This window comes from Vespa velutina, chromosome 2, assembly GCF_912470025.1.
Source record: "Vespa velutina chromosome 2, iVesVel2.1, whole genome shotgun sequence".
Classification (NCBI taxonomy): domain Eukaryota; kingdom Metazoa; phylum Arthropoda; class Insecta; order Hymenoptera; family Vespidae; genus Vespa; species Vespa velutina.
The window spans coordinates 3,856,810-3,869,309 of NC_062189.1; the positions used below are offsets into that span (position 1 = coordinate 3,856,810).

General features: G+C 33.6%; 1 protein-coding gene across 3 annotated transcripts in view; it reads right to left on the minus strand.

The window, feature by feature from the left end:
* LOC124957614 (neurogenic protein mastermind-like) overlaps window positions 1-12,500 on the minus strand; it is a 171,954-nt gene that overhangs the window by 142,219 nt on the left and 17,235 nt on the right. The gene's annotated exons all lie outside the window — the stretch shown is intronic.

The window sequence follows — 12,500 nt, forward strand, 5'->3', positions numbered from 1 at the left end:
GATATTAATTTATCGATTATATTGGATATAAGGTAAGAAAGAATGAAGGAAGAAGGTTGAGTACCCCTGAGCACGAAGGGTGCATAGCCCGGCACGGTATTACGCGCATCCTATCCGTATGGGTCTCCTGTATACGCAGAGACTCGTCTCCGATATATACCGACAAAACTTGCACAGCTGTTTCCTATCTTTCTCTCTCGTTCTATGTGATGGTTGTTACTCTCGTCCCTTCAACGAGATGGCCCTATTCCCCTTCCATTTCATCTAACACACCCCACCATGAAAACCCCTAAACAGGAAGAGCCCGAAGAGAGCACGAGAAGGACTTGAACTTTCTAAACAGCTTCCGTGTCTCGTTCAACTCTTCCATCGAAGAAAATATTCTCGATAATTTTTTTTCTATCGAACTAAATCGTCCATTACCCTACTTTTATAATCATTATAATCTACGATTCATTTACGATTTAAATCTATACCGTCCGTCTATCTTTGATATTTCATTCTACATAAATTATATTAATCTGTTATTAATTTTTCCGCCTTAATATTTTTACGTTTGTAGTTTAATAATTATAAATCAAATATTTATAATTAATATATATTGTTGTATGTATCGTAAAAAAAAAAAAAAAAACAAAGAGAGAGAGAGAGAGAGAGAGAAAAAGAACACAAGAAATACTTTTTCCTTTCAATCTTTCTTTCATTTTTTTTCTCTCTTTTTTCATAAGGAAGATTAAGAATTTATTGTTGATAAGCTTGAAATTAAATGTTGAGAGAGAGAGAGAGAGAGAGAGAGAGAGAGAGAGAGAGCAATCCTAACCTAAAAGATTAATTTATTAATCAATTAAAAATGATATATAGAAGAATATATAGAAGTTAATCGTACTTCGTGAAGTTAACGAAGATTCGAATGACCACGGTAAAATGAGGGAAAAAAATAAACGAATGAGCTAAAGAAGATGATTCAATGTTACGAACGGTTTTAAATCTTTCTAAAGACTGATTCTCTATGTTCGTCGAGAGACATCCCCCTTTGGTTCGATTCACACCCTCGGTGCCTATTCTCGTGCAGCTGTGCCTTTAGAAAGCGCAAAAATATCTCAGCACGTATACATAAGCAACATCGATAAAAGGGAAAATAATAACAATCTTCTATTGTGTTAAATTCAAGAGGATTATTCAATAATTATTAATCATAGATCCAAATAGATATTCTTTCTAATACGATGGAATAAAAATATCAAGAACGTATTGTTTATTGAAATAATCCAAATCATCTTTTTCTTTTTTTCTTTTTTTTTTTTTTTTGTTCATATTAGATAATTAAAGCTATCGTGCTTTAATGATAAATTCGTAGAAATTATAAGGGGTGACATATCGCGAATATATCGAAAGATTTTGTTCTTTTTGTTTGTTTCTTTCTTTCTTTCTTTCTTTTTTTTTCGATACTTCGAATGACGCAAATTTATTAAAAAATCAAAGTATTCGTGTTTTCTTCTCGATGAAGAAAATCAAAAAAAAAGAGAGAGAAAGATTCAACGAGAGCGTAACGAGGAAGAAGACGCAAGAACAGCTATCAGGCCTCCTCGTTGGGAAGGGAGACGCGTGGCTCGCGCGTTGCTCAAAATAAACTCACTTATATCTCTTTCGACGAGCGATAAAGCATCGGCGGTATGCATAAATTCTAACGATAAGGCCGGATATTTTGAAAGAGCGCTGTCCATCGTTCGTAGAGAGAACATTGTACGGGCAATAAACGCGCCTCGTTCTTCGAGTATGGTTGTTCATGCGAGAAAAACGAAAGAATGAAAAGAAAAGAAAAAAGAGGAAAGGAAAAAAGAAAGAAAGAAAGAAAGAAAGAAAGAGAAAAAAAGAAAAAGAAAAAAACGAAGAAAAGAAAAATAAAATGTTTCTCCTTCGATCAACATTTCTTTCTCTGTCTCTCCCACTCTCTCTCTCTCTCTCTCTTTCTCTTTTTAATCTTATTCAGAGTCAAACGCGATAATTTGTCCGGCCATGAATGCGTATAAGCGAGCAATTATTGTCCAGCATGTTTCTTCCAGCGTAATTTTCAAATCCTGTTCTTTACGCTCACAAACGAGAAAGAAAGAGAGAGAGAGAGAGAGGGAGAAAGAGAAGTATAATATTCGAAAGAAGCCCTTTGGAACAGAATTTTTGAATATGAAGAAGAATACTAGTTTCGCGTTACGCGCGTACGGCACTGGCCATTGGGAGGCGCAAGCTCTTTGCTTACCATAGGATACCATGTACCTGCCAACGTGTAATTCTCTTAATAGTGTTCTCTCCCTCCCACCCTTTCTTCCTTCTACCACCCTACCACGCCTCCACCCCCCACCCCCTGCCCAACTCCTTCTCTTATTCTCTCTCTTTCCATATATCTCTGTGCCCCTATCCCCTGTACCTTCGTTTAACCATATTCTCGAGTGCTCTGTGTAAGAGCTAATTACCTGTTACACACTTAGCAGAGTAGAAAATGTCAGTTTCGAATCTCTATTTATGTAGATACGTGGATCTAGCGAGATAACCACACCTTGTAATATTTCTTTTCTATTTCTTTTTCTTCTCTCTCACTCTCTCTCTCTCTCTCTCTTTTTTTTTTTAATAACTATACAAAAATTTCAATAATAACGCTAACTTTATGAGTTTTTGAATGATATTCTATAAATGTCATGAAACGAGATAGATAGAATCGATCGGAGGTGATTGGGGTTGGAGGTGGGGGGGACAAATTTTGAAAATCTTTTTAATGAGACCGAAGATAAAGGAAGGAAGGAAGAGAGAGAAAGAGAGAGAGAGAAAAAAAAAGAACGAACAAATGATATATATATATATATATATATAAAGCGATTTTTAATCACGAACGGAACGATCTTTCCCACTCTCCGTTCCGTCATCTTGTCACTCTCTCTTTCTTTCGGAAAATGGGTCAACGGGAGGAGCCCCGAGTTGAGCATCGCCGAGGACAAACCATGTTTGTGGTGCGATTAGTATCCCGAAAGAGACTCGCGTACTATTCCTCTCGCGTACGTCGACCGTGCGTCAGCCACTGCCTCCGCCACTGCCTCCGATACTGCCTCCGCCACCACCCCCTCTGATACCGACGAAGAGGGTCCAGAGAGACAGAGACAGAGACAGAGACAGAGTTAGAGAGCGACAAGCAACTGGCGACCTTGCCGACCAGTTGTCTTCGCTCCGATCGACTAATTAATGCCGTAATGTCGTTCGTATGCCGTGAATCCAACGTCACCGCGACGATCGCGACAATCAACTTCTCTCTCTCTCTCTCTCTCTCTCTCTCTCTTCTTCTTCTTTTGCTTTTTTATTTTTGTTTCTTTTTTTATTTTTTTATTTTTTCTTTTTCTATTTTCCACCTTTATTTTACTCCTAACGTCCCAGATATGCGCATTTTACAACAAAAATTACATTGCAATTTGTTAATCCTTTTTCAATAATTTATCGCTCAATAAGTACCAATTTCGTTTTTATCGGTACAAAGAAATCATTTATTTCCTTTTCTTTCTTTCTTTCTTTCTTTCTTTCTTTTTTGTTTCTTTATTTTTTTTTATTCTTTTTTTCTCTTTTAACGTTACATATGTTACATAATGATTATTTTACAACTATAATAAACATTGTCGATTACTCGTTAATGAAGTCTCTAATGGCACAAGGAATACGATAATTATAACTATCCTCGAATTTCTATAATATGTCTTTTAAAGATTTTCTTTAAATTGTTATCAGTCAAATTAGTCATTCCAATGAAACTGTTACGTTAATTGCATTAATTACGGGCGTTAGACCATACGCGATCTTTAAACGTAGCACAATTGAGAATGACGGTGTCTCTTCGCGGTCGCGAACTTTACAATGAGGAAATCCAATCGAAATCTTTTCTTCTAAATATGGGATCTTTAAAAAAGAAACAACGATTCAGTTCTTTAAAAGCCTTCAATCAAAAGAGCATCTTTTCATTTGATCGTTTAATCTCTAATCGCTAATAATAAATAATTCTACATTAACAACAAACGACTTATTATTAATTTCCTTTATATTGAATTATATTATTCGTGATATAATGGAAAATCAGACAGATTTTAATTCCATTCCTTTAGATTGTATTTCGCTAAACGAAATTAATGGACATTTTCTGTCCTGTTTTTCTTTTTTTATTTTGTTTTTTTCTTTCTAATTCGAAGCTAAAGAGAAAAAAAAAAAAAGAAAAAAAAAAGAAATCTTTCCTCTTCGTAATATCACCAATGGAATCTAGATCTTTGAAAATAATAAATGTAAATCTGAAAATATATAATCGTTGCGTAAATCAAAAAACTTTTTTGGATGTCTGTTAAGTAAAAAAAAAAAAAAAAAAAAAAAAAAAAAAAAAAGAGAGAGAGAGAAAAAAGACAATAAATAAATAATAAAAAATAAGAACAATAACTGAATAATAGTAAAACGATAGAGATAAAACGATAGATTGGATTTAATGAGATGGAAAAAGAAAAAGGAAAAGAAACAAAAAAAAAAGCAAAAAAGAAAAAAAAAAAGAAAAAAAAAAGAAATAAGTATTTGCTTTAAAGCAGCGTCCGGATTGCGTCGTTCAGATTGCGTCGTTCGTTCTCACTTTGAGACAACAAAATGGCATTAACGAAGAGCACTGTAATAGGTACGCCTTGATAATGGAGATTTCGAACTCGCCTCTCGTCGTCTGTAAATAATTGAATTTCGTAAACTATACAGAGCTGAGTTCTTCGCTCACGAGGGCATACTGCTTCGTGTCGATCGATACGTCTCTTTTCTTGTCGAGACTCGACAAGCCGATCGGTGCGACGCCAAGCACCGACATCGGCTTTGCCAGCGTGAACGGAAGCATTCAATCATCGTCGCGGATGCGCGCGAAAATGTTATGCGAGTAACGAAAAGTGCGCGTAATCTCTCTTTCTCTCTCTCTCTCTCTCTCTCTGACTCTTTTTATCTCTCTTTATCTACATATTTATCTATTTATCTCTTTCTTTCCATCCTCATTATTCTTATCTTCGCAAATTTTCCGAAAAAAAAAAAAATGAAAATTTATTATTACAACGATAGATAATGATACGACTTAATTCGTATTTGATATAAATACGTATATATATATATATATATCTTAATATAGTTAAGTGTCAATAATCATGAAAGAGACTCGAATGAATTTTGTTTTTTCTTTTATGTATAATAAATTAATTTTGGTATAAATGAAACTTTTGCTTTGTTTTTTTTTTTTTCACTGATTTTATATCATATACCAGGCATAGATACTTGGTCTATCAATATTATTAAAGAAATCTAGAACTTTTTCTTTTTCTTTTTTTTTTTTTACGACTTATGCAAGTTTCTCATCGATCAAGAAGGCAAAAATGGAAAAAAATGTAAGGGATATAAATTTTGCAAAGGAAAAAGTCCACGGGAGGATATTTAAAAGCATACATATGCATTTTCGCCATGATATACAATTATTAATAAAAAGGAATATAAAACAATCTCAGAGAATTTAACGACAGATCGTGGTCGACCTTTCAAGCTCGGCTCGTTTTCGGTGCACCCATAGACATTACTCTCTGAAAGCCGTAAAATGACCTCTCAAAGAACGTCCTCTCTCTCTCTCTCCTCTCTCTTTCTCTCTCTTGCTCTCTGCGAAAAACGAATCATTATCTGCAACTCGCTCGTTACACATTTTACGACGTAATAAATAAGCAACGACGACGACGACAACAATAACAACAACAACGACTACGACTACGACGACGACAACGACGACAACAACAACAATAACAACAACGACGACGACGATGATTTTACAATGTTAAGAAATTCATTTTTAAGAGAAAATACACATATTATACAGAATCTATACGAAGATGAATGTTTACAGTTTTTTTTTTTTTCTTTTTTTTTTTTTTCGGAAATCCAATTAAATTGAATAATCAGCGAATAAGAAACAAAGAAGAGAAAAAATCTTGTTGATAGTTAATGAGATAAAAGTTGGCCAATAATTTTTCTTAGAAAATAATTTACAAGTAAGCGTAACGAACGTGAAACGTCCATTTTACGTTTTGATATTCGATATAAAATCGAATAGCAATTTTGTGGGTTTTGATGTATCTTTCACGTTCGATAACTAAAGTTAAGTGTTCATCGAACGATGCGTGCACTATCTCTACTCGCAAGTATGACCCAAGAGAGTCGTGACTCGAAGCGTTTGCATGGTTAGTCCGGACTATGGTATAGATATAGAAAACATTCTCGTTCCACATTGCTACTCGCCTCTCCTCGGACGGTACTCCGACGTCCGTGAGAGAGATATAGAGAGAGAGAGAGAGAGAGAGAGAGAGAGAGAGAGAGAGAGAGAGAGAGAGAGAACAGAAAGGAATGCGAGGAAAGAGGAAGAAAGAGAGTCTCGTGCGCGTAAAGGACGATTATGGGGACGTAAAAAAATAGGCATGGACGAAGTGGATGGACGAGAAAGAAGGAATGCTCCCTGAAGACGCTACTACGGTTAAAAGAAGAAGGAAAGATATATCGGCAGACACCTAATTTCAGTCGACTTCAAGGCTACCTCTGTCTTCATTGACCGCTACCTTGAATTAGTCGTCTCGACGACCCGGACCTCGAACGCCCTTTTTCTTTCAAAGAGAAGAATAGAAAGCGAAGTCGAGGATATGTAATTGTCAGAAAAGAGAACGGAACAACGGGGTAAAAAAAGAAAAATAAAAAAATAAATAAATAAAAAAAAGAGAGAGAGGAAGAAAAAAAAGAAGAAGAAGGAAGAGGATCAGGAGGTGGTGGTGGAGGAGGAGGAGAGAAGAAAAATGGATAAAGAATATCACGGTTTACAATTCCTGACAGCGAGTTTACCGTTGAGTTAACGTTGAACAGACGAGCTAGAAAGATAAAAAACACCACAGTCTTTGGGAAGAAAAAATTAAAAGTAACACAAGAAAAAAAAAAAAAAAAAAAAAAAAAAAAGAAAAGGAAGAAGAAAGAAAAAAAGGAAGGAGGTAAAAATGCGAACGAACTTTAATGGTTTAAAAATAAATAGAACTTTGTAACGCCCGTCCTTTATTTACTATGTATTTGAAAATAAAAAAAAAAAAAAAAAAAAAAAAAAAAAAACTAGCGAGCATCGAGATTTCTGTATGGCATGTTAAATGTGGAACAAAAGAAATAGAACGTAAGAAGTCGAGCTCGGAACGTCGTATTACTTATTTATGTATGTATGAGAAAGCATGCAGAGACTATGTGTGTATGTGTGTGTGTGTGTGTGTATGTGTGTATGAGAAAGAGAGAAAGAGAGAGAGAGAGAGAGAGAGAGACAAAACTTGGACGAACCGATGTTACACTCGCGATAACACGTGACTCGAAACTGACCCCGCTAGCGTTCATGAACTACCAGAGAAATTGACGCCTCTGTTCTGTATCTTTCGTATATAAACGACGTATATATAAACACTTTCACCATGCTGGTAGGAGGAATATTTCGTAAATCATGATGAAAATACAAAATAAAAAGTGGGGGAAGGTGAGAAAGAGAATTGGAGGGATGTGTTGGGCCGTAATATATCCTCCATCCTTTATGAATTTAAATCATTTTTAAGCAATTACAGATAGTTCATACCATCAAGTCGTTTGCCTGTTACTTCCAAAACATAAATATAAATCATTACTATCGATGTCCAAAGATAATAACAAAAAAAAAAAAAAAAGAAGAAAATAATAATGAAGAATCATCGTGATATTTCGATTACAATAGAAATAATACGAATTGAAATAGATAACAATAGGGCTAGTAATCAACTAGTTTTCGCTTTATAATAGCTCACGACGAGAGCTGACTTACTAATCCGTGTCATATCAACGTGAGTATACTCGCATTACGCAATTCGCAGGTTACTCGGTTACTTTCTACCTGAGGAACGAACAACTGCCCTGCTCTCTCCTCTCTTCTCTCTCTATCTATCTCTCTCTCTCTCTCTCTCACTCTCTCTCCTTTGATTCGTTTGGAAGCAAGGTTAAAGCCGAAGTACCTTCGCTTTATCGTAAAATCGAGTTCGCGAACATAGCATCTGTTTATTTCGAAGTACGTTTTCAATACTGGTCAAGAGTAATCATTCTGATTATACATATGTATGTAGATATTCGACGTTATCATTTCTCATAAAATCATTTTTATCGATTATGAATTTCAATGAAAATTATTTAATTAAGACACGACGGCGATTATTATTATTATCATTATTATTATTATTGTTATTATTATTAATACATTGAAATTATACGAAACTTAATTATTACATTACATACAACAACAACAACAACAACAATAAAAAATACACATACAACAACAATAAGAACAATAACAATAATAATAAAAAAAAAAAAAAAAAAAAAAAAAAAAAAAAAAAAAAAAAAAATAATTAAATGTCTTTTTAAATATTTACCTGTTCGATATTGTGACCTATTGAAAAGCGAACATTGCGGAATCGACAGGTCTCGAGAAATTCAAAGAGAATCGTATGTATCCAGATATAGTGGTTCTCTTTGAGTCGATGGATTTTAGAGAGGTATCGTTGGCGACCGACAGGAAGTGTAAGTACAGGTAGCTTATAGGTTTGGGTGCAAGGAATAGGTTTGGCCACGTACAGGAATATAGCCTATGTGGTAAGACGAGAGAGAGAGAGAGAGAGAGAGAGAGAGAGAGAGAGAGAGAGAGAGGAGGTGGATGACTGCGAGTGAATGAGAAAGGGGAAAGAGAGTGTAAGAGAGAGAAAGAGAGAGAGAGAGAGAGAGAGAGAGAGAGAGAGAGAGAGATAGAGAAAGATAGAGAGAGGGAGCCCACCGGTGTGTACCGCCTCTCGTGTCTGCACTGTCGTCCTGCAATAACCGTTCGCTCTTTGTCCGCTCAGCTGCCTCCTGCTCTTCGATGGTTCTCAACCAGTTTTCTCGACTCGACAAGACGAAATCATTCCAATGATAATATCATTCGTTCCTTCTAATTCGACTCCCGTATTACTCTCGAATTTATCAAGATTAAAAAAATATCAAATCCTATTTTTACACAATGATATTATCGTTTTAATTCATTAAGAACAATACGTACGATATATTTCAATTTCTTTCATAATATTTATATTGTGACAATTGTTGGCAATAATAATGATTAAGTGTAATAGAAAAAACATGTTAAAAGATATCGTTGGTAAATATTAAAAGTATAATATATCGATTTATATCGTATAAAAATTCCATTTGACGTTTTTCATATATATATATATATATATATATATATATATATATATATATAGTTTTTTTTAAATATCCAAAGAGGAATAAATTTGAAAGAAATGGTACGTGAGAGGCTCATTAAAATTTTTATTTACCGCCGCATTTATCGTCGTTCAACTTCGTTATCGTTTGCACGGTCAACGATCTTGAAAACTTTACATAGATATCGTCTGGCCGATCGCAGAACGCGAGGAATCGCATTATTATCCTTCGTCGTCTTAATTCACATTAATGAGCCTCTCTCTCCCACCCTCTCTCTCTCTCTCTCTTTCTGTTTCTCTCCCTATCCTCCTTTTCGTGGCAATGTAAAAATAATATACGATACTTCTTATAATTACGAATTTTCACAATTATAAAATATATTATGCTTAGCAACCAGAGCGAGACCTTGAAGCATCCAGACGCGATAACGATTACGATAAACGATAGTGAAACGGGCACGAAATGTATATATATATGTAATTTACGATTGTACGATTATATGTATGTGTATATATATATATATATATATATATACACACATACATATATATGTTAGGTACATACTATACTTCTAGTAAAATTTACGCAACATTCTCATTCTTAATCTTTGATGAAATATTTAATGTACCTATCGTTTATTTTAAACTAATTCACGAGATATCGATGAAAGACCATCGCTGTTATTTCTATGAAATGATAACAACTTATCGTTATTGATGTAACAAAATACGAATGAATTTCTATCTATATATAGTCGATGAATTTTCAATGATAATTTAAAGTTTAAATTATCGTTTGCAGAGCGACGTTTTAACAAAAGAAAAGAAAGAAAAAAAAAAAGAATAAGAAAAAAAAAATTGGAAAAAAGAAAAAAGCAAAAAAAAGAAGATATATATTATTTAAAATGGAAACAAAAGAAAGAAGATATATAATATATTAAGATATATTGACATTACCGATATATATATATATTAATAATAATAAACATTCGAATTTAATTAATTAAATTTGTAATTGTAATATTAGAAGCTTCGACTGTAAAAATTTGTTGAAATGGCAACGATGACTGGATGTAAACGGTAAGAGTAGAAGAAAAAAAAAAAAAAGAAAAAGGACAGAGAGAGGTGTGAGATGGTCAGTATCGAGCGACCCATTCCGACGTTCCATCCCTTTGCCCCTCTACTTCTACTCCTCCTCGTTTCTTGGCCTTCCTCCTCCTCGAATTCAAGGCCCTTTTCGCTACCTTTTCGACCACCACCCCTTCAGCCGTCATCGGACTCCTTCTTCCACCGCCAATGTTTCCTCGTCACAAGGTAATCTCGGTAATTACGATAAGCTACACTAATCCATTAAATTGGACTAGCAACAAAACTCGATAGTGATCATCACGTATGTCCAAGGTTTTTTCTTTTAATATATTACACCAGCATGGTATAATATTTTATGATACTCGTACAATAAGGTTTTAATTACTTAAGTAATTTAAGAATGACAAAGGAAATCTTGATAAGCCTTCAATTAATTAATGAAAATAATTCAATTGTGTCCTTGTTAAAACTGATTAAGGAAAACAAAACAAAAAAAAAAAAAAAGAAATGTATCTAAACGCTTACCTCTTAATTATTCAAATTTATATTGTATCAACTCTTAAAGTATAATGCGAAATAAAAGCGAGAGAAAGAGAGAGAAAGAGAGAGAGAGAGAGAGAGAGAGAGAGAGTGCGAGTTAAGTAAGTCAAAAAATAACATCGATATCAAAGAAAGAATAAAGTTACTTAGAAAATGGTACTCTGTATTGTCGTCGTGAGTAAGTCTCGACGACGCTAATTGTTTGCGAATGACGCGTACGTACCGAAAATAGCATGCACCAAAATATTTTGGTTGCGAACGAATCAGTAAACAGCATTCGAACTTGTGATTTTGTTGCTTCATGAATAAATTCTTTCTTTATTTTTTTCTATTTTTTTTTTTTTTTTTTTTTTTTTTGTATTTCTTGATTTACATATTATATGTAATTTAGAGTATATACTTTAGTGTATATATCCCATATAGAGTATATATTCTAAAAGGGGGACAGTATTATGTAAAATATGATACCTAAGTTTCGTAAAAGATATAAATCATTAAAAATATCGTTTTTGAATGAAATCGATAATACAGAATTGATATAAATTTGTAGAAATTTCTTTGAGAACATAGATCATATATTTCTAATGTATATAGATCTCATTGATATTCGAGAGATCTAGTTATTTCGCTCGATCATAGATAAATATTAAATCTATTGACAATTCATTATCTGTTTACCGAATTGATGGCTATGATTATTAAATTAACGACAAGCGTTCTTTTTAAATACAATCGTCTGATTAAATAGTTGGACCGTGTAACAAATGTCATTGATCTTTGACACCATCGATATCGCAGCGACACATTTACCATTTTTAACAACGACATTTACGAAATAACACGTAAAATTTTTACTTTATAACTTAATCATGTTGAACATAAATGTAACGATTCGGTATGATCGTTTTTTTTTACTCTTTTAGATCCACGATTAAATGTTCTTCGGGTTAAGATTTGCAAAGAGATATATAGATATCATACAGGGTGGTTCAAAAGTTCATTAAATAATTTTGAAAATCTTTTCGTAACTTTTTGAACTAATTTTTCATCTTCTCGAAGATAATTAAAATTACAAATGTAAACTATTAGACGAAAAAATTCCCATGAAAGATTAATCAATATTTAATATCATCTAGGATAGATAAGTCCATTCTGTAGATATGTTGTTTACGAATACTTTACGTCGTAATCGTACTTTGTAACTTTCACAGCTTAATCTTTGGATAACCACAAATATTTGAAAGGAAAAGAAGAGTAATTGACGGAAATAATGAACGATGATTCATTCAGTCGACGTATCAAAAAAAAAAAAAAAAGAAAAGCAAATAAATACGATCGATAAATTAGAAGAAAAAGAAGAAGAAAGAATATTATTCCGAAACTCTTCGAAACGATATTTCTCTCGTAATCCCAAACTAGCAGAGTAACGTCCTAATGTCCAAGTACAATAAATCCATCGGTAGATTTGACCCGTTACTCCGTTCTCCACGGTTACATCATACTATCTAGCTATAGATAATTCTGCCGTTACCATTGAATCAATAAATACACCTG